This window comes from Anomaloglossus baeobatrachus, chromosome 1 (assembly GCF_048569485.1).
Source record: "Anomaloglossus baeobatrachus isolate aAnoBae1 chromosome 1, aAnoBae1.hap1, whole genome shotgun sequence".
In the NCBI taxonomy this organism is placed as follows: domain Eukaryota; kingdom Metazoa; phylum Chordata; class Amphibia; order Anura; family Aromobatidae; genus Anomaloglossus; species Anomaloglossus baeobatrachus.
The window spans coordinates 57,027,410-57,049,994 of NC_134353.1; positions in this window are offsets into that span (position 1 = coordinate 57,027,410).

Sequence of the window (22,585 nt, forward strand, 5' to 3'; positions counted from 1 at the left end):
GGAATGTCAGGGGAGCCAGAGGCCAGCAGAAGGTTTTACCAGGGGTCTCCATCTTTCCCCTTCACTAGAGAAAGGGTTTCCTTCTCCCTCCCTCATTCACCGTTCATTTGGTATTCCCGGATACTGAGTGTGATGCTCCAATGAGACAAAATATTTTGGCTGCTGACCTGATGTGAAGAAGGGCAGAAAAGATGCCACTTCTCGCTAAGAAAAATGCAGAGTGCTGGTGTAAAGTTATTTTCCCTGTGAAAGCCCCCTTCAGATTGTTTGGGACATCTAGAAGTATTTTTGTTCAGAGAAGAAAAGGTGAGCGCCACTGTGAGTTCTGTATCATGCCAACAGTAAAGCATCCTAAGACCAATTATGTGTAGAGGCCTTTCAGGGTCAGTCAGGGCCTAGGCATCCTGATCGGCGTATAGGTGCGGAACCTATCAAGGGACATCAGGGGAACCAGTGGCCAGCAGAAGGTTTTACCAGGGGTCACCAGCTTCCCTCTTCCCTAGAGAGAGGATTTCCCTCTACCCCCCCCCTTCCTTTTGCCGTTTGTGTGGTATTCCCCAATACCAAGTGTGACACTCCAGTGAGACAAAATATTTTGGGCAGAAAAGATGCTCTTTTAGAAAAATGCAGACGGCTGAGGTAAAGTTATGTTCTCTGAGAGAGCCCCCTTCAGATTATTTGGGGCATCTGGAAGAATGATTGCCCAGAGCAGAAAAGGTGAGCACTACCATGAGTCCTGTGTAATGCCAACAGTAAACCATCCTAAGACCATTCATGGGGGCCTTTCATCCATGGAGGGTGCTCACTCACAATTTTGCCAAAGAATAAAGAATGGGTCCAACGTCTCCCAACCATCAAGGAGCAATGTAGTGAGGAACAACTCTTTTGCCAACATAATGCTAACTCAACGGTGAACAAAACGTTGAAATTTTGGGTCCATGGCCAGGAAACTCCTCAGATCTCCTCCTAGGAGCAGAAAAGTCAGAGAATTTCAATCTACACTATTTGCAAATTTGCTTCAATTTTTTATTTTAGGAAATTGAAGGAAATAAAAACTAGTTGCAAAAGTTTACACACATATCAATGTGAAATTTAGTTTATTATTCCTGTAAACTGTAAAAAAGAATGTGGAAGAATAAATTCTATCATTCCTTGTACATTTGACTAAATAAGTGACCCCCGCTCCTCAAAGAATAAACACAAGCTATCTGAAACCTTTACATCTGCTGCCCGGATGGTGCAGTCAAGGCTATTAATAATGCATGTAATTAGAACAGGCGAGTCCTGATGTTTTTTTCTAATTAGAAAACAATTGCAGATAAGAGCAACATCGCAGTACGAAAATTTTCATATTCATTACATTGGGCCTTTAATCAATACTGCGCCGGTGGAAATCTAACTGGAGGGTTATTATCCTCTCCCCTCCCGGATTTAATTATGTTCCTATCTCACGGCCAAGAAATTGGAGATAACGTGTCACACGGTTATGGCGGTAAAGAAGCGCCATTAACTTCTGTTTTCTAATTTCCAGAGGCAGCAATTACACCTTTTATCTCATCACAATAAAATATAGGTGGCGGGCTGAAGACGGCTCTTGTGATTGATTCCAACCTGGGAGATCCAGGCGACTCACGACCCGGTGTATCATAACTGGAGCATGATCTGCTTATGTGTGTGGAGATAATTAATATATTACGGTCTAATATACTCACAGTGGTACTGAACTCAGCTTAGTTTCTCATTTACTCTGTATTGACCAAGAGCAGATATAATGTACAGCAACAGCAGACTATGGGACCGTTAGCGAGACGAGGTCCACTCCACGATAGGTAAGAACCTGGGTTGAACTTGATGGACGTAAGTCTACCTTCAACCTTAAAAACTATGAAACTATGAATACTCTTCAGTTGTTTGGCCCTCCCTAGTGGGTGAGAAACCCAAGGGTGTGGATGACAGATCAATTACCCTTTAGGGTGACCAAACCCATCAACTTGTGGTCTTTGTGCATTACTATGCAGTCTGAAACGTTCCAGTTCTGAACCCCTTTGTTCTATACTATTAGAAATTCAACTTTTGCAATTAAACGTTTTCTATGGCTCCATAGACTCAAGAAATAAAATAATAAAGCAATTTAAAGAGGACAAACTACCAGGATTTTCCTACATAAACTAAAACCAGTGCTATACTGGTGCTATCATGCTGATTCTATACAAACCTGTATTGTGAGATCGAATGTACAGTTTCCGAAATATAGGCAAGTAAAGGCTGTGAAATGCACTGTTATTTGATTGATAGGTGCTGCAGAATATCTAATAGCTGGGTCGGGTTTTGCTGTCCTTCCTCCCTCCCCCTGTCTTCCTGCCTGTCCTTCCTCCTTCCTTCCTCCCCCTGTCTTCCTGCCTGTCCTTCCTCCCTCCTCCCTCCCCCCTGTCTTCCTGCCTGTCCTTCCTCCCTCCTCCCTCCCCCTGTCTTCCTGCCTGTCCTTCCTCCTTCCTCCCCCTGTCTTCCTGCCTGTCCTTCCTCCTTCCTTTCCCTGTCTTCCTGCCTGTCCTTCCTCCCTCCTCCCTCCCCCTGTCTTCCTGCCTGTCCTTCCTCCTTCCTCCCCCTGTCTTCCTGCCTGTCCTTCCTCTCTCCTCCCTCCTCCTGTCTTCCTGCCTGTCCTTCCTCCCCCCGTCTCTGTTATTACAGGGGGAGGAAGGGCAGGGGGAAAGAAACACCACAGAAGGGAATGAGCACCATATTGCAGTGCAGATTTTTCTGGAATGGTTTGGGGGTGTCATGTCACATTGGCAGAGTCCCTAAAGTGCTAGGAAAGCAGAGCCCCCATAAGTGACCCCACTTTACAAACTAAACCTCAATGAATTCATCTAGCGGTGCAGTGAGTATGTTGACACCACAGATGGTGCAGAAAAAATAATTACATTTTACAACAAAAATTTAGACCCAGATTTTATTTTTACATGGGAAAATGTTTAATAGTGGCACCAAAATGTGTCACAATTTCTGCTGAGCGTGGCAATAACCCATATGTGGTTGTACAGAACTAATTAGGCATACGGCAACACTTGTGAGGGGGGGAAGAAGCGCTATTTGACCCTTGGAGCACAGATTTTGCTATAATACTATGGAGACGCCATATAGACTAAGTGTCAGAAGAGAAGAATCCCTTCTCAAGTGTCACCATTTTGGAAGTGACACCCGCCTGTGAATTTATCCACTGGTTTACTGAATATTTTGACTCCATTTGTGTTTTCTAGAAACTGGCAGCAATGGATGTTGCGGAGTGAAAATTACACATCTGCCATTGTCGTTCCTGTATATTGAAGAGCCCATAGATTGTGCCTGAAATTAAGCGGGCTCTCCTCACCACAGAAATGCAAAACATGTGGATGCTAGATGTGGTTTAGACATACTGTGGAGCTCAGACGAGAGGGAGGCATTTGGATTTGGGAGCACAGAATTTGCTGGATTTCTATGTGGGGGCAGCCATGGAGCTTTTCCAGACCCTTTGGGTTACCAGTAACATGGAAGCCCCCTATTTTTCCATTGACATATGACAGACATAAGTGAAGGCTTGGTTTTGTTTTTTTTTTTAATGAGTTGAAACTTTTATTGGGAACATTTTACATGACATTTTAGATCACATTTATCCTGTGCTCTATGCTGCGCACTTACATCTGCGTTTCCACCTAAACCTCAGAATGACATGATTCAGAAGAAACCCCCCAACGAATCCATTCACTATATCGGGGCAGCAGAGTTACTCTGGACTCCATCTGGCTTCTGTTCAGTGGTGTCTGTCTTTTGAGAAAATAGTCAACTGCGTTTTTATGAATGCTTAAAACGCCAGACACCGCTGGATTACAGTGATACCACATTTCTATTTATTTTTACGTTTTGTCACCTTCACACAGTAATACAATTTTACAGAAAAAAAAATGATTTTGCATTGCTATATTCTGACAGCTATAGCTTTTTTATTTTATTTTTCTGCTGACGGAGCTGATTGACGGCTTGTTCTTTGCACATATGTGGGTTTTTTTTGTTTTATATATATATATATATATATATATATATATATATATATATATTCTAGTTATTGATTTGGTGATCTTTTTAACTGTCTTTATAATTTTTTTTTTTTCATTTTTTGCTTAGTTCCTCTATGGGAGATTAATTTTTATTAGTCTGATTGCTGGTGTAATGTATTGCCATGCAAAGCTTTACACCTGTTAGCTTTATACTGGTAGACAATTCCAGCATGGTCTAACAGGCGATCTAACAGGCCACTGTAGCTATGTAACCCAGAGTTGTCAATGCAACTATTTGGACCCCGTGACACATCACAGGGGTCACGATTGGCTGGGATTTACAGCACACTCCCTCTCCCAGCATCCTAATGCTGCAATTGCTATTGATCGCGGCATTTAGAGGGTTTAACAGCCAAGGGCGGTGCTGGCACCAAGCATGGCTGTGACAAATGGGTCTCTGCTATCATTTAAGCTGAGCCCTCAGCGGTGATTGAGTGAATATACTAAAGCTTACACCTGTCATATTTATATTGATAGATCGCCTGTTAGACCATGCTGCTGGAATTGTCTAACAGGCCACTGTAGCTATGTAACCCAGAGTTGCCATGGCAACTATTGGGTCCCTGTGATCACATCGCAGGGGTCCCAATTGGGTGGGATATACAGCGCACTCCCTCTCCTAGCATCCAAAATGCTGCAATTGCTATTGGTCATGGCATTTAGAGGGTTAAAGAGCCAGAGACGGTGCAGGTACTGACCATGGCTGTGACAGCCGGGTCTCTGCTATCATTTAAGCGGAGCCCTCAGCGGCAATTGAGTGGATATAATGCATTACACCTGTCAGCTTTATACTGATAGATTGCCCATTAGACCATGCTGCTGGAATTGCCTAACAGGCCACTGTAGCTATGTAACCCAGAGTTCATAAGTTGACCTCAGGTTGCCATGGCAACTATTGGGACCACGTGATCATGTCACAGGGGTCCGGATCGGGTGAAATTATGGAGCGCATTCCCTCTTCCAGCATCCTAAGTGCTACGATTGCTATTGATTGTGGCATTTAGGCCAGGCACCGACCAAGGCAGTGACAGCTAGGTCTCTGCTACCACTTAAGCTGAGCCTTCAGTGGCGATTGAGTGGACACAACTCTTGTACAATCACCAGGACGTACCGGTACGTCTCTTTGCGGGAGCATATTTTTACACTTCAGATATTCACTCCAAGACTTCTTATTGTATCAGGTGTGATTGAAGTTTTCCGGCCTACAAAGAATGGAGAGGTGTGCAATTTTTATTGTAAGTAACTTCAACTGTGTCAGACAAAATAAAAAAAAATCCAGAAAATCACATTGCATGATTCTTAAATAATTAATTTGCATTTTATTGAATGAAATAAGTATTTTATCACCTACCAACCAATATGAATTCTGGCTCTGATAGACCTGAATTTTTTTCTGTAAGAAGCTCCTACTCTGCACTCATTACCTGTATTAATTGCACCCGTTTAAACTCTTTGCCTGTATAAAAGATACATACGCAATCAATCACACTCCAATGTCTCCACCATGGCCAAGACCAAAGACAAAAGGCCAAGACCAGGGACAAAATTGTAGACCTGCACAAGGTTGTGATGGGCTAGAGGATAATAGGCAAGCAGCTTGGTGAGAAGGCAACAACTGTTAGTTCAAATGAGAAAATTGAAAAAATACAAGATGACTGTCAATCTTACTCAGTCTCGGGCTCCATGCAAGATCTCGCCTCGTTGGGTAAGGAGGATTCTGAGAAAGGGCATTAATCAGCCCAAAACTACACAGTAGGACCTCGTCAATGACCTGAAGATAGCTGGGCCCACAGTCTCAAAGATTACCGCTAATAACATACTAGCAATCTGTCATGGATTAAAATCTTGCATGGCACAAAAGCCCCCCTGCTCATACCAGCACATGCGCAGGCCCGGTTGAAGTTTACAAATGACAAAGAGATGGGAGAAGGTTATGTGGTCAGATGAGACCAAAATTGAACTTTTTGCTATCAACTCCACTCGCTTTGTTTGGAGGAAGAAGAAGGATGAGTACAACCCCAAGAACACCATCCCAACTGTGAAGCATGAGGGTGGAAACATCATACTTTGGGGGTGCTTTTCTGTAAAGGTGTCAGGACAACTGCACCGTATTGAAGGGAGGATGGATGGGGTCATGTATTGCGAGATTTTGGCTAACAACCTCTGTCCCTCAGTAAGAGCATTGAAGATGGGTCATGACTGGGTCTTCCAGCATGACAATGACCCAAAACACACAGCCAGGGCAACTAAGAGAGGCTCCGTAAGAAGCAATTCAAGATCCTGCAGTGGCCTAGCCAGTCTCTAGACCTGAAGCCATTAGTGAATCTTTGACTGCTCTAACTGTTAAGAACCCTTTCTTATTTAGCTGCCAGAATCGCCTTTCTTCCACCCACAGTGAGTGCCCCCTGGTCCTTAGTATTATCTTTGGAAGGAATAATTCATATGTCAGTCCTTTGTATTGACCACACATTTATTTATACATATAAGTGATATTTAAAATCTTATTCTAAATTTTATTAGTGGTAATATATAAAATAAAGGAATTAATATTATCGTCCATTTAGTGTGTAGCTATGTGGATGCGCAGTACTTCCCCTATATCTAAAAATTGGAACTTTTTTGGGCCTATGGATCTGCGATATTTATGGAGGAGGAAGAATGAATCATTAACTGAATAATACACCCTGCCTACAGTGAAGCATGATGGTGCCTCAATGATGCTTACAGTGAAGCATCACCGTCTGTCACGGGGTCCTCTCTGGTATCACACAATCAACAGAGTGAGAGATATGTGAACAATCCCAATAACCTTTATTCCATGCAAACAAGAAAGTCCATAAAACAATCCACCACACAGAGGGTAAAATAATCCAGGAACATGGATATAGTCCAGTAATGGAATAACTGCACCAGGAGATGAGTCACTCCAGCCACTCCAGCAGTCTCTTCCAGAGTAGTCAGAGTTTCTCCACGTCTCTCTGGGGTGCTGGCCTTTGCATCAGCATCCTAATACAACATGAATCTTAGTGCCTTATTATCCTCCTCAGGCTCAATCCTTATATCCAGAGGTAGGCAGACAGTATGGATGGTTTTCAGGCCTCCCTGGAGACTGAGGCACAACAGGGGGGGATTTTCAGCATTTGGAGAGCAGGGGAGCAATGTCCAAATGAGCTAATTCAATTATTGTATTGTATTGTAATTAAGACAATAGACAAGATGGGGAATACACAGTGACACAGAGCAACAAGGCAACACTCCTAAAATCAGTAGAAATATAAACATAGACAAAATAATACCGAACCCAGCATATCACACCATCACACTGCCATTCACTGATGTCTATACTAAAGCATGGCAATTGCTCAATGATGCCTACAGTGAAGGATGTTCATGGCTCAGTGATGCCTACATTGAAGCATGGTGGTAGCTCAGTTATGCCCACAGTGAAGCATGCTGGTGGCTCAGTGATGCCTATGTTGACACATAGTGGTGACTCAGTTATTCCCACAGTGAAGCATGGTAGTGGATCAGTGATTCCTACAGTGAAGCATTGTGGTAGCTCAGTTATGCCCACAGTGAAGCATGGTGGTGGCTCAATGATGCCTATGTTGACACATGGTGGTGACTCAGTTATGCTCACAGTGAAGCATGGTTGTGGATCAGTGATGCCTACAGTGAAGCATTGTGGTAGCTCAGTTATGCCCACAGTGAAGCATGGTGGTGGCTCAGTGATGACTAAAGTGAAGGATGTTTATGGTTCAGTGATTTCTACAGTGGTGAATGGCAGCAGATGTCTACAGGGAAGCATGGCAATGTGTCTTTGGCTTACAGTGAAGCATGGCGGTGGCTCAGTGATGCCTACAGTGAAGCATGGCACAGTTCAGTAATGTCTACAGTGAATCATGGCTGTGGCTTGGTGATGCCTACAGTGAAGAATAGCAGTATATATACCTACAGTGAAGTTTGGTGGGCATTTGGTGATGCCTACAGTGAAGAATGGCAATGGCCATGAGATGCCCAGAGTGAAGCATGATGGTAGCTTGTTGATGTCTAAAGTAAAGCATGATGGTGTAAACAACCTAGTTGCCTGACTTGAACCTCATAGAAAATCTTTGGTGGGATGTGAAGAAGATTCCAAACCCAAGAATATTAGTGAACTGAAAGCCAAGCCATAGGTTTTTATTGTAAAATCTCATCCACTTTAAAGTTTCAAATCCAGAAACTTTGTGAACCATCAAAAAAAATGGGTGAATTATATTTAACCACATGTAAAAATAAAAACCATGTTACACCCAGAGATACACATTACATAAGTGCATTAAACATATATGTGACAAGTTCACTGCAGTTATCACATTCATTACTTAGTAATTGTGTTACACAATGGGAATGTTTGCAGCACAATGTAATGTCAATGTCTGGAGAAACCTTTCAAGAAGGTAGAAAAAAAGAAGAGTGTCCGTCAACTGGACAATGTCGCCACCTGCTGTGACAGTCAGTGTAATACGCTTTATTCGCGTAAACGTTTAGCCCTATTCGTTATGGCATTTGTGTCCTTTTTTCATCTAGTTTTTTTGCTTTTCATTTGTGTCTTATTTTCTTTGAATTTGTGCCTTTCTTGAAGTCTATTTTATATATATATTTGCCTATTGTTGTTTGTTGTTATATTTGCTATTCCCCATTGCGGGCACAGTTTGGCTTTTTCAGTTCTTTTCTGCCGATTCATGAATTGCAACTTTTTAAAGTCATAAAGTGAAAAAAACACCCCCCTGTCCTCCCTCTGGAATGATTCAATGTATGTTCCACATTTTTGCAACATTGTTGCAAAACAAACGACTTTTTTCTCCCCAAAAAAGTAAAAGGCAAAAATTAAAAAAATTAAGAGCATTGTAAAAAAAAAAAATAATTAATTTTAGAGAATTTAGTAAAACTGGCAACAAACTCACAATTAAAAAATAAAAAAGTGACTTAAAAAATAAATACAAGTGATGAATTGGCCCCCAGGAGTATTAAAGGGAACCTGTCGTTTGTTTGTTTTTTTATCTCAAACCGCCCCCAATGTGTTTTAAATGATGCAATGTTCATCACTGACATGGTTAAAAAAAACAAAACACCTTGGATTTCAGTCATAGGGGCGGCACCTTTGCAGGGATCAGTCACTGTCACTCAAGTGACATCATCCCAGGTCCTTCACAACCATTTCTCTAATGTTGAGCTCCAGAGATCAGCATTGGAGAAATGGTCGTGCAGGACCTGTGCGGATGTCATGAACAAGTGACCGTAATGGGCGGAGCTTAGCAGAGAAGTGATATTGAAGGATCTGTGGTAATCCACAGAAGAGAAGTGGTTGTGCAGGACCTGGGCTGATGTCACAATCATGTGACCGTAATGGGCGGAGCTCAGCAGAGAAGTGATGTTGTAGGACCTGTGGTGTAATCAATTACAATGCTAGGGGTGTGACCAAGTTAAAAAAAGAATCATGGATGAACTTGAGTGACAGTGACCAATCCTTAGGTTTCAGTCATATGCTTGACTAAATGCAATAAATATATTTTTAGATTGCAGTCAAAGAGGTGGAGCTTTTGCTTGATTCAGTAACTGTCACTCAAGCTCAAGCATGATTCTTTTTTTAACTTAGTCACACCCCTCACATTGTAATTGATTGCACCACAGGTCCTTCTCCACCACTTCTCCTCTGAAATCCGCCCATTAATGTCACATGATTGTGACTTCACCACACGTCCTGCACCATCACTTCTCTTCTGAAATCCGCCCATTAATGTCACATGATTGTGACTTCACCACAGGTCCTGCACCACCACTTCTCCAATGCTGAGCTTTGGCGCTCAGCAGAGAAGTGGTGGTGCAGGACCTGTGCTGATGTTATGATCATGTGACCGTAATGGGTTGAGCTCAGCAGAGAAGTGATGTTGAAGGACCTGTGGTGTAATCAATTACAATGCTGGGAGTTTGACTAAGTTAACAAAAAAGAATCATGTCTAAACTTGAGTGACAGTGACTGAATCCAGCAAAGGTGCCACCCCTATGACTGAAACCTAAGGTATTTTAAATGATGCAGGTAATACAGTAAATATCTTAAGTTTCAGTAATAGGGGCGGCCCTTTTGCTGGAATCAGTCACTGTCACTCAAGTTTAGGCATGATTCTTTTCTTTAAATTAGTAAAACTCCCAGCATTGTAATAGATTACACCACAGGTCCTGTAATATTACCAGTAGTGATGAGCGAGTACCAAAAAGCTCAGGTGCTCGAGGCTCGGGCCGAGCATCTCAAGATACTCGTGTACTCGGCCCGAGCACCGAGCCCAATGTTATCCTATGGGAGACACGAGTATTTTTATGAAATGACCCCCGGCAGCATGTAGAAACCCTAAAAATGTCACAAAAGTCTTAGAAGAGTGCTCAAATGACATGGCAACAGCATGGGGAAGACCCCTTGAAGCATTTATCACTCAAAAGTCACAGCTGTGAACAATTTTGTCCGCGTTTTACGCCATTTTTACGGACTCACCAGAAAACCTTCCAAAATGACACCAAAATGAATTTTCATGGCGGAAATGTTAAGGGCACATACCCAATAGTGAGATAGAGCTGGTGTATGTTACTTTTTGAGATTACATGAAAGATTTTACGTGAAAACATTGTGTGGCACGTTTTGTGCTTTTTACTAGCGATGTCGGTCATTTTTTTTTTTCATTCTATCTCCCTCAGTCCCTCAGTCGGTCTCTCTCTGTCTTGTCTGTCCCCCTCTCACAGTCTGTCGGTCAGTCTCCCCCCTCTCTCATACTTACCGTTCCCGGATCACTGCCGCGGCGCTGCACGGCTGTTCACTAAACTCCGGCGGCTTTTCCTCTTTGAAAAAGCCGGCCGCTCATTAATCAATCTCATATTCCCTGCTTTCCTGCTTTTTGGCGCCTATGATTGGTTGCAGTGAGACACGCCCCCACGCTGAGTGACAGGTGTCTCACTGCACCCAATCACAGCAGCCGGTGGGCGTGTGTATACTGTGCAGTGAAATAAATAATTAAATAATTTAAAAAAAACGGCGTGCGGTCCCCCCAATTTTAATACCAGCCAGATAACTCCAGCGTCGCTTCCAGCTCTGCTGCATGGAGGTGACAGGAGTTGCAGCAGGCACAGCCGCATCTGTCAGCTTCACACAGCAAATGAGGTGAGTAGCGCGATCAGCTGAGCTGTCACTAAGCTTATCCGCGGCCACCGCTGGATCCAGCGGTGACCGTGAGTTACCTGACTGACAGCTCAGCTGATTGCGCTACTCACCTCAGTTGCTGTGTGAAGCTGACAGGAGCGGCGGTGTATTCTGCAGCTACTGTCACCTGCATGCAGCAGAGCTGGACGCGACGCTGGAGGTCCGTGGAGTACGCCGGACATGGAGGGCTTTTTGGGGCTTATTAAATTGGTTACGAGGGAATTGGTTTGTGTTTTTTATTTCTAATAAATGATTTTTTCAGGTGTGTGTGTTTATTTACTGTAATTTACAGATTAATCATGGAGGGTATCTCGTGGAGACGCCTGACATGATTAATCTAGGATTTAGTGGCAGCTATGGGCTGCCATTAACTCCTTATTACCCCGATTTGCCAACGCATCAGGGCAAATCGGGAAGAGCCGGGTACAGTCCCAGAACTGTCGCATCTAATGTATGCGGCAATTCTGGGCGGCTGCTGACTGATATTGTTAGGCTGGGGGGCTCCCCATAACGTGGAGCTCCCCATCCTGAGAATACCAGCCTTCAGCCGTATGACTTTATCTGGCTGGTATTAAAATTGGGGGGACCGCACGCCGGTTTCTTTAATTATTTATTTTACTTCACAGTATACACACGCCCACCGGCTGCTGTGATTGGGTGCAGTGAGACACCTGTCACTCAGCGTGGGGGCGTGTCTCACTGCAACCAATCATAGGCGCCTGTGGGCGAGGAAAGCAGGGAATACGAGATGGCTGTGTGCAGAGCACAGCGCGCCCGCCGGTATAAAGGCTCGGTCACGCTGTGCGGGCCGGCCAATCACTGCAATTCCACAACTAACAGGGCTGTGGCATTGCAGTGGTCGGCCAGCCAATCCCTGCATGAGGGCTGGCTCTCAAAAGAGCGCCAACATGCAGGGATGAAGACCACGAGTACAGCACGAGTATCGCGAAATTACTCGGTACCCGCCGAGTAGCCCGAGTACAGTGATACTCGTGCGAGTACCGAGTAGTGACAAGCGTGCTCGCTCATCACTAATTACCAGTTATGTATATTAGATTTTATGACAGGGTGTTGATCCAGGGAACTAGTCTGATTGCCGTATGTGGAGTCAGGAAGGAATTTTTTTCCCCATTGGAACTTGTTTGCCACATTGGGGGTTTTTTTGCCTTCCTCTGGATTAACATGTTAGGCTACGGGTTGAACTAGATGGACTTAGAGTCTCCCTTCAACCTTAAAAACTATGATACTATGAATATCACTTCTCTGCTGAGCTCCACCCATTACAGTCACATGATCGTAACGTCAGCACAGGTCCTGCACCACAACCTCTTTGCTGAGCTCCAGACCTCAGCATTGGAGAAGTGATGGTACAGAACCTGTGGTGAAGTCCCAATCATGTGACCATAATGGGTGGAGCTCAGCAGAGTAGTGGTGGTGAAGGACTTGTGGTGTAATCAAATACCATGCTGGGGGTGTGACTAAGTTAAAAAAAAGAATCATTCCTGAACTTGAGTGACAGTGACTGAATCCAGCAAAAGCTCCACCCCTTTGACTGCAACTTAAAAAGGTATTTATTGCATTGAGCCAAGCATACGACAGAAACCTAAGGATCAGTCACTGTCACTAAAGTTAAGCCATGAGTCTTTTAACTTAGTCACACTCCCAGCATTGTAATTAATTACCCCACAGGTCCCTCAATCACTTCTCTGTTGAGCCACACCCATTATGGCCACATGATTGTAAAATCAGCACAGGTCCTGCACAACCACTTCTCTTCTGCTGATTAACACAGGCCTTCACTATCACTTCTTTGCTGAGCTCCGACCATTACGGTCACAGGATCATGACATCAGCACAGGTCCTTCACCACCATTTCTGCAATGCTGAGCTCCAGAGCTCAACATTTTAGAAGTGGTTGTGCAGGACCTGTGCTGATGTCATGATCGTGTCACTGTAATGGGTGGACCTCAGCAGAGAAGTGATGTTGAAGGACCTGTGCTCATGTCACTTGAGTAACAGTGACTGATCCCAGCAAAAGTGCCACCTCTATGACTGAAACTTAAGGTATGTGCCATATTCATCTACATCATATAAAACACATTAGGGCTGGTGACAGGTTCCCTTTAACAACAGATTCAAGAAACGGAGTGGCAGAAAAGGGTGGTGTGATACCAATGTGATATGACTGAAAGAATGAGTGTTATTAGATAGGGATCATAATCAAAAGATATAGTGATCCCAGATATTATTTGATCCATCCATAATTCAGTATCAGAGAGAGATGTCCTCTGGCTGACCCTATTTCACTATGACCAAAGCGTACGTGTTAGCAGATCTTGAACAAACCACGATTATGAGGAAGTAACGTTTACAGTTCAACAGTCAGGAAACCCGTGGTTAGTTGACAACAGATGTAAGGAAACTGGCATGTAAAATTCACAGCTCCTTGCAATATCTCCAGGAAACTGTGGTCGGCCAGTGTTCAACTGGCAAAATGTGCAGGAAGCTACTGATGCCCACACAAGCTTGTGGTCAAGTTACATGAGCATGACTCAGCTGTCACATGCTGGTCACCAATTCACCACTCAGTGCACATGACGTACAAAGTTTTGCTATAAAAAGACAGGACTTGCTTAGTGAAATTGGGGGACATTTTCCAGGACGCTCAAGTGGACGCACTGTTCCTGTGATGAAAAGGCTGGGTTGTTTTTTTTCCTTCTCACTAATCGAGTCCCTCCGATGAGAAAGGATTGCTACAACATAACGGTAATGTTGATGCATATTTCTGTTATTGTATAAGATTCTATGACTATAAAGTAGTTCTAATGCCTATTTACCATTGATTATTCATGTGCTATTAAAATAAATAGTACCTTGCTATAAAGAATCTTAGTATTCATGCCTGATTAAGATATCAGTGAGCGCTTCGTAAGTACGGGCTTTCAGCCCAATTTTAGGAGAATTTAGCAAGACAGGTGGGAACTCTGATTTAGGATAGATCAGAATAAAAATTCACCTAAAACAGTGGACTATTGAGACTAGGGATTGTCAGGAGCCATCACTGTGAGTAATAGTTGTAGTGGGGAAAAACATTTACCAATCCTCCCTTGTTCCTGACAAAAAAAAGAAGACCTCTGGGGAAAGGTTTGGGACTGGAAGCCACTTATATGCAATTTTCTAACAGGAATTAAGACAAATCCCCTAATAAAGTGAATTGAAAACTTTCATAACTTTCCATGCTAGACAAAATTATTAAAAAGAAAGTTTTCTTTACTCTTTAACTAAGATTAATTGGTGACTTTGGTTAGGATTATGTTGATATATACATGGTAGTGTTCAGAAAGCGCAGCATAATGCCGGATAGTAGATGTGATGCATGTTAGACACCCCTGTTGGATCCTATTAATTTACAATGGAGTTTGTTGGGTTCAATGCAGGGGTATAATGATCACAGACGCAGCAATCGCAACTGGGTCCTAGTCCTGTTTCAGCTTGATGTTCGTTTGAGGGCACGCATCCAACTGAAGCACATCGCAGCGCAGAGACCCATGAGGACCCTGCACTGCGATGTGCCTGCTGCCAATTAAGGCTATGAATATTCACTGCTCCTCACGACCATAATCCTGGGCATGGGGAGCAGAGAATATGCCGGCACCCGGCAGCTGACTGTGCTGTAAGTAGGCACGCCGTGCATGACAGTAATGTCATGCGCTGCACCACTTACACGCTGGTCAGTTACAGAATGCCATCATCGCAGGAGGAAACCGGAGGAGTGGTGGGAAGGTAAATATCAGTTTTTTTGTGCGGCGCTGAGGGGTTTCATATGTACCAGGATGTGGCCAGGATGGGGACATAAACTAGGCTGGGGCCATTATGGGGACATGTATACCAGGGTGGGGCCATTAAGGGGACATGTATACCAGGGTGGGGCCATTATAGGGACATGTATACCAGGATGGGGCCATTATGGGGACATGTATACCAGGGTGGGGCCATTATGGGGACATGTTTACCAGGATGTGGCCATAATGGGTACATGTATACCAGGATGGGGTCATTATGGGGACATATATACCAGGATGCGGACATTATGGGGACATGTATACCAGGATGAGGACATTATGGGGACATGTATACCAGGATGGGGACATATATACCAGGATGTCGGCAATATATTCCGTGATATAGCTGTGCCACCCCCGTGCCAGCAGCCGGCTGCTCGGATGCGGATCCGCAGTGTGGCTCGAGGGATTCTACCGGACCCGGGGGTCGCGCGGACACTTCAAATAAAAAGGGGACGTATTTGTACGGGATTTGCCGTAAACTGTCTGTGACGTCACCCACGGTGTGTGGTGAAATGTGGCACCACCGCTGCTGTTGTGGGGCACCCGGGGAATGATGGGATGGCAGCTGGATAGTAACCCCTCCGTGGGTAGGGATGAATGCCCCGGGGCCCAGTGTCTCTTATGCTGAGGATGGTGACTGCAGGGGCCGGCATGCCCGGTCAGACCGGGGGATGTTAGTTTACTCACGATTAAATGAATCACACAAGTCCAATGGTAAACCAATGTGCTGGTGGCCGGTCGCCGCGGTTGGGTGTATCTGGTCCCACACCCGGGCTGGTGGTATGTGTCACTTTCCTCTGCACTCTGTGTTTGGTGTGGTGGACTTCCCAGTGTGAACCACGGGAGTCCGCTCCCGGTCCTTTTGTTGGGAGCCTTGCCCGCTGACGCTGACCCTTGGGATCTACCGGGCCCTGGCGAATGCCCTATCCACCGCGGTGGGTGGTTGTCTGCTTTTGGGACTTTGGTTGGGACAGGACCTATAATCCTGCCCTCAATTGGTTAATTAGCTAGGCCGTTGGTTCTGGTCCTGGCTTCAGGGTCCAAGTACCCCCTCTGTGCATGGTTTCCGGGTCAATTCTCCGGTGTCGGTACCGGCGGGCTCCAACCCTGTCCTGGTTCACCTTGGATCTCCGGCAGCCATCTTCCTGTCTCCTGACAGACACGGACCACCGTCTGCCACCTAGCCAGCACGCCGGGGCTCCAACCCCGACGCCTTTTCTTTCTGTCTCAGCCTTCACTTTCTCCTCCTCAACTACTCCACTCCACTTCACTTGAACTACAACTTTCAACTACTGCTTTTCCTGCCCCAGGTTCTCCAGACCCCTAGGTGGGCGTTCTCCATCCGCCTGGTCCCACCCACTGGTGTGCCTTTCCTACCCTGGGGGGGGTGACTAGGGTTTCTGGTCGGCTGTGTGTAACCCTGTGTGGGATGGTGTTATGTGGGGGCTCTTGTGTGACTACCTGGTTTTGCCAGGGCGTCACATAGCCATGATGAGGTCATACACCAGGATGGGGGACATATTTACCAGGAAGTGGTCCAGGATGGGGGACATTAGTACAGGATGGGGGTGAGTACTAAACAATAAAGGTTAAGGGGGGCAACTTGTATGTCTTTTTAGGATTTAGAACGCTACAACTGCCCATACATCTGACCAACATGTTGGGAATGGTCCCAGCTTCAAACTTTGCAGCGGGGCCCATCGGACTCTAGTTACACCACTGGTTCCACGGCTGGTATTGACGTTTTCTACCCTCACTGTGTTTTTAGGATCTGTGTTCGATGACATTTAGACTTACGTGGGACCAGGAATGAAGGGTTATGTGTGATTACGTGGTTGTGAAGCCTTGTCAGATTCATCGTTATCCTACCCCCTCATTTACCTAAATGAGAAAAACATGCATTTCTCAGACACGGAATCTGGAGAACGCAGGCAGATTAAACTTGCAGGGCATCTGTTACATAGATAGAGGTAAAAAATAGCCTTGTTATTTCCGCTTGCCTGACAGATTACAGCCGGCAGTGAATACATTTCATCTAGTCACAAACAAAAGGTATTTCATGCTTTCTACCGCTGTAAAGCCGAGACTGTGTGATCCATATCTCACACGAGACAATTCATCCCGTTACTGTGAATAATATCAGAATATCAGGACTGTTGTTTTCTTGGAAATGTGAAGAACAGGGACGCGTTTATATGAACCGAGGCGATACATTTCTCTGTTCTGCGATATCAATCACAAAACAAAGGACACAAAAAATAGGACGATATGGAAATTAAAGGTAGAGTTTGTTTTTCGAGGGTTATACACTGAATAATAAGCTATCATTTACCCAACCTTCCCAAGGATGGGGTTCTGGAATCCTAGAAATGGCCCCACAGACCACTAATTTGAATGGAACTTAAAATGATTGTCCCACAAACAAAGTACGTTAATTAATAGATCTTCTAAGTTCACAATTGGATGTTAAAAAATGTGCCTGTGCCCCTGCTGTGTACTGTGTAATGGCTGTGTCTGACCGTACAGGGTCATGGTCTGATCATAACACATCTCCTGGGCAAGGGAGGACGCAAAAGAGTATATAATGAAATAATTAGGAATTGTCAGAACTCCTTTCAGCTGTGCAATGCTAAGGAAAACATGATCTGCTGGAGGGCCATGAAGACTGGAGTTTGGGAAACTGATCCAGAAGATTGGCGTTTGATTAACCCCATCCATGTGCAACTTTCACAGCTAATTTTTACCTCTCGTTAAGGCAAAACTGCCAACTGTCCAGAATCCTGGACTAAAAGGAGTGGGGTTTATGTAAAATATTGCCCAATAGTAGAAATTTTGGTGGTAAGTCAGTGGCAATCATAGGACAGGGTGGGTCAGGACAAACTCCATGTTATGGTGACATCAGCAGCGTGATCAGGTCATCAAATCACACTGCTGATGTTACTCTCCAGTGGCGCTGCCACACCAGGGATGAAAGGACCCCGACTGACACAACACAAAGGGTACACCAGAGACACAATACAACACATAAATAATAGGATAAAGAGTTGCACACCAGTCACAATGTATAGGGGAATAATGAAAAGCAGACCTACTATGGGAGTACTAGACTGAAAAATACAATGGACTATCTGAAAAAAGTGAAAAACATGAAAATGGTATCTGCATAACTGCTATGAATAATAGGAATGAGAGATGTTTAGCCATTTTATTGATCAATGCAAAGGAGCCCCAAAACCAAACGCCAAGGTAATCTCCATTTTTGGGGTTGCTAACCTACGTGTAACCTCACCTGCAATTAAAAAACTTGCTCTGTATGGGAAGCAAAGGACCAAGCTATATATGTGTGAAATAAGACACATGGCTATGGGCGGGGCAGGGTTGTCAGACAGAAAGTGCATACTAATTAAAGAATGTACGTCTGGAACACCAATGGTGTGAACAAGGTGCAAGACTCAAAAATATACAACTAAATAATAGGATTATTAGTATGCATTTTTCTGTCTGAGAACCCTGCCCCACCCATAGCCATGGTGTCAAAACCTTAGGCGTGTGAATTGTATCCAAAGAACCATGTTAAGGTCTTCTCTGAAAATACTGTCCTCAATCATAGAGATTATCTTGGCATAAAAAATATATGCCATTTGAATGCCATTTTTTTATGCCAAGATAATTTCTATGATTAAGGGCAGTATTGTCCGAAACGCGACAGTCAAGACCTTAACATGATGCTTCGGATGCAATTCACACACGTGGTTTTGAAAAAAAAAAAAATTATTGTAATTTTTTGAGTGATTATTTTGTTTTTAATATGCTTCAATAAATTTGGAATTTTAGGACCAAGTGTTGTTTTTGTTTTCATTAGAAATAGTGGTGGACTGCTAAAAAAAGGAGCTGGGCCATAGGAGAAAGAAGCAAAGTCCAGTCCTGAGCCAGGACAGGTGAGTGACAGACCAATTGTCTTGAGTGAGTCCCGTCCGGGACTTCAGGCGAGTATGGAATCAGAAGATCACAGCCCCTTGTTGCTTGCAGATCCACTACTGATGCTTGAATGACATCTTCTTGCTAGCAGTGCTGTAAGGCCTTTGCACCCATTCCTACCTGGCTGCAGCTTTTAATCCCAGGTGCAGACCTTTATGATCACTCCTCATCACTATTTAAAGTCATGTGCCTGATCAACTGATGCAAGTGATAGAAACTGAATCCTCATTTCTATGTGGTCCTCGTTGGAAGGAGCCTGCTGTGTAAGATTGTTTTTGTGTTGTGTGCAGCTGAGGTGTTACTTGCATTGAAGTTTTTTGGGAGTGTTTTTCCATTTCATGTCGATTTCTCCTGTTTGTTTTCCTACCCTTGTGTTCCTGTATTGTAGAGGCGAGACTAGTGTTCTCGTCAGCCCGCTCACTAGTCAGGGTGAGTTTAGGCCAAGCGAGGACTTAGGAACATGGTCAGTAACAGGGTGAGAGAACCCGTATAGGGACATCAGGGAGTGCAGGGTACAGGTGCAGGTGAATATGTGACACCCTGGACTAGCCAGGTAGTCACAGACATAACACCATACACACCCCCTTCCCTAGACAGTCACAACAGTCAAACAAAAACCCTTGTTGCCTCCCTCCAGGGTCTAATGTCCACACCAGGTAGGGCGGAGCCAGGCGGTTGGCCCCACCCACCGAGAGGTTCACAGGTCTGGAGGCGGGAAAACAGACAGATTAGTTTTGGAGGTGAAAGTGAGGAGACAGAAACTGTCGGTGTCTGGGTAGGGGCCCAGACACAAACAGAGAGGTTGGCAGATGGTGGTGGCCGTCTGCTGGAGTAAGTGAATCTTTGCAGAGCCGTAGGACCGGGGTGGTCGGGCGTTGGCCCGCCGGTACCGAATCGGGGAGCGGAGTGAAGCTAAGCACACAGGCATGGCCATCGGACCCCGACCAGGCTTGGAGCCGCCGACAATAGTCAAATCCGAGTGTGACAGGAACCCCAGGGGTTTCCCAACAACCAAGACCTGACAGAAGGCAACAGTCCACACCGAGAGGATATACAGCCACCGCCACAGGCTAGAGATCCAAGGGCCAGCGCCTGCGGGCAAAACGGGCTCCTACGGCACCCATACGCCGGGGAGCGGACTACCGGTGGGCAACCACAGGAGTCAGAACATTCTAACAGGTGCAGGGAAAGACAGCCACCATCAGCCGTCCGGGGAGAGCACAACACTTCAGCCGGCTGCAGGACCCGTGCTTCCAGCCGTTTGGTTTACCAGAGACTCTGTCATTGACTGCCTGAGTGAGTACACCAGTGCCATCCGGCACCACGCCACGCTGCCCCTGCAACCCTGCATCCCAGCCATCCAGCCTCCCCGTTACACCACCGGGCCCCGGGATCACCAACCCCTACCCACGGGGGGGACAACATCCTAGCTGGTCCCTACCATCGCTCCCGGGATCCCCGTCACCAGCAGCGGTGGTGCCCTTTATCACCACGACCCGTGGGTAGCATCATGAATTATCTCCCTAAACAAACCACCCCCTTTTCACTCGTGGACGAGGAGCGCTGTTCGAGTCCCCGGGTCCGGTCCACCGCTCGAGCCACCGAGCAGCAGCAGAAGCCCCGGACCCGAGCATGGCGAGCGCGTCCCCTCCGCCCGCGACAAATGCAGGTGGTGACCCTTCTCCCCTCTCCCTAGCACCAGGGTCCTCCATTGTATTGTGCCCCCTGTGTGTTGTGACACCTGCTGGAGGTTTTCCTAGTACCTGGCCAAACAGTCATGCTCTCTTCGGATCCACATTCACGGATTACAGCAACTGCATTAAACCCTGTTCACATTGCAGAGTCCAACAGGCAACCTGGTTTCTGTTAAATTGCTCAGCTCTGCGGACGTTGGCTGAGTTGTTCCACTGTTCCCAGCCATGCAGAAGTTTATCCTTTTTGGAGCAGTGTATGACTCTTCTGTGAATCAGGCTGCTGATTACCATCCACAGGTGGTCTCTATTTAAGGCTGCTTTCACACCTCCGGTTTCTGCAATGCGGCACAATCCGGCACTTTGCAGGAAAATCGCAACCGTTTTTTTTTTTTGCTGCCGATTGCGTTTTTTCTGCATAGACTTTAATTAGTGCTGCATTGTGCCGCAAGGCCTTGCGTTCCATCTGGTTTTTGCCGCATGCGGCAGATTTAGCCGATGCGGCGGGTGGATGGAACGTTGCCTGGCACGTTTTTTTCGTGCGGCAAAAAAAAACCACATCGCGCCGCATTCGGCCGATGCGGCGCATTTTTCAATGCATGCCTATGGCGGCCGGATGCGGCGCGATGCGGTTTTTGCCACTGTGCATGCTCAGTGGCATGCCGCAAGCGGCACAAACCGGACGGGCCGCATGGGAAAAACTTATGCAAAGGATGCGGGTGTTTTTGCCGCATCCGTTGCATAGCTTGCACAGCCGGATTGAGCCGCACAGCTCAAGCCGGATGTGTGAAAGCAGCCTAAAGGTGGTGTCACACACAGCGACGACGACAACGACGTCGCTGTTACGTCACCATTTTCTGTGACATTGCAGCGACGTCCCGTCGCTGTCGCTGTGTGTGACATCCAGCAACGAGCTGGCCCCTGCTGTGAGGTCGCCGCTCGTTGCTGAATGTCCTGCTTCATTTTTTCGTCGTCGCTCTCCCGCTGTGAAGCACACATCGCTGTGTGTGACAGCGAAAGAGCAATGAAATGCAGGGAGCAAGAGCCGGCGTCTGGCAGCTGCGGAAAGCTGTAACCACGGTAAACATCGGGTAACCAAGGGAAGACCTTTCCCTGGTTACCCGATATTTACCTTCGTTACCAGCCTCCGCCGCTCTCGCTGTCAGTGCCGACTCCTGCTCTGTGCACATGTAGCTGCAGTACACATCGGGTAATTAACCCCATGTGTACTGTAGCTAGGAGTGCAAGGAGCCAGTGCTAAGCAGTGTGCGCGGCTCCCTGCTCTCTGCACATGTAGCGGCGTTATGATCGCTGCTGCGTCGCTGTGTTTGACAGCTAAGCAGCGATCATAACAGCGACTTACAAGGTCGCTGTTACGTCACAGAAAATGGTGACGTAACAGCGATGTCGTTGTCGCTATCGCTATGTGTGAACCCAGCTTTAGGCTGGGGAGTTTGTTAGGTAATCTCCGAAGATAGCATCCTCTCATGCTGTTTCAAAAATCTGGTGTCCTTGGCGATTATCTGCTTGTGTGTTGTGGAAGTGTCCCTTGGTGTGCCTTACTGCACACACACTCGATATAGTAGGGGAAAAAAAAGGGGAAAGGGGGGGGGGTTCCAGCTCACAAATTTGTTGTAAATTCAGCTGGATGAAAGCTCCTGGACGATGCTCAGTAGACAAGGGAGGCTGTAGACAATCAAAGTGAGGGGGTACTCCGTCACAAAACGTCCATGCAGACAACAATTGTTGAAG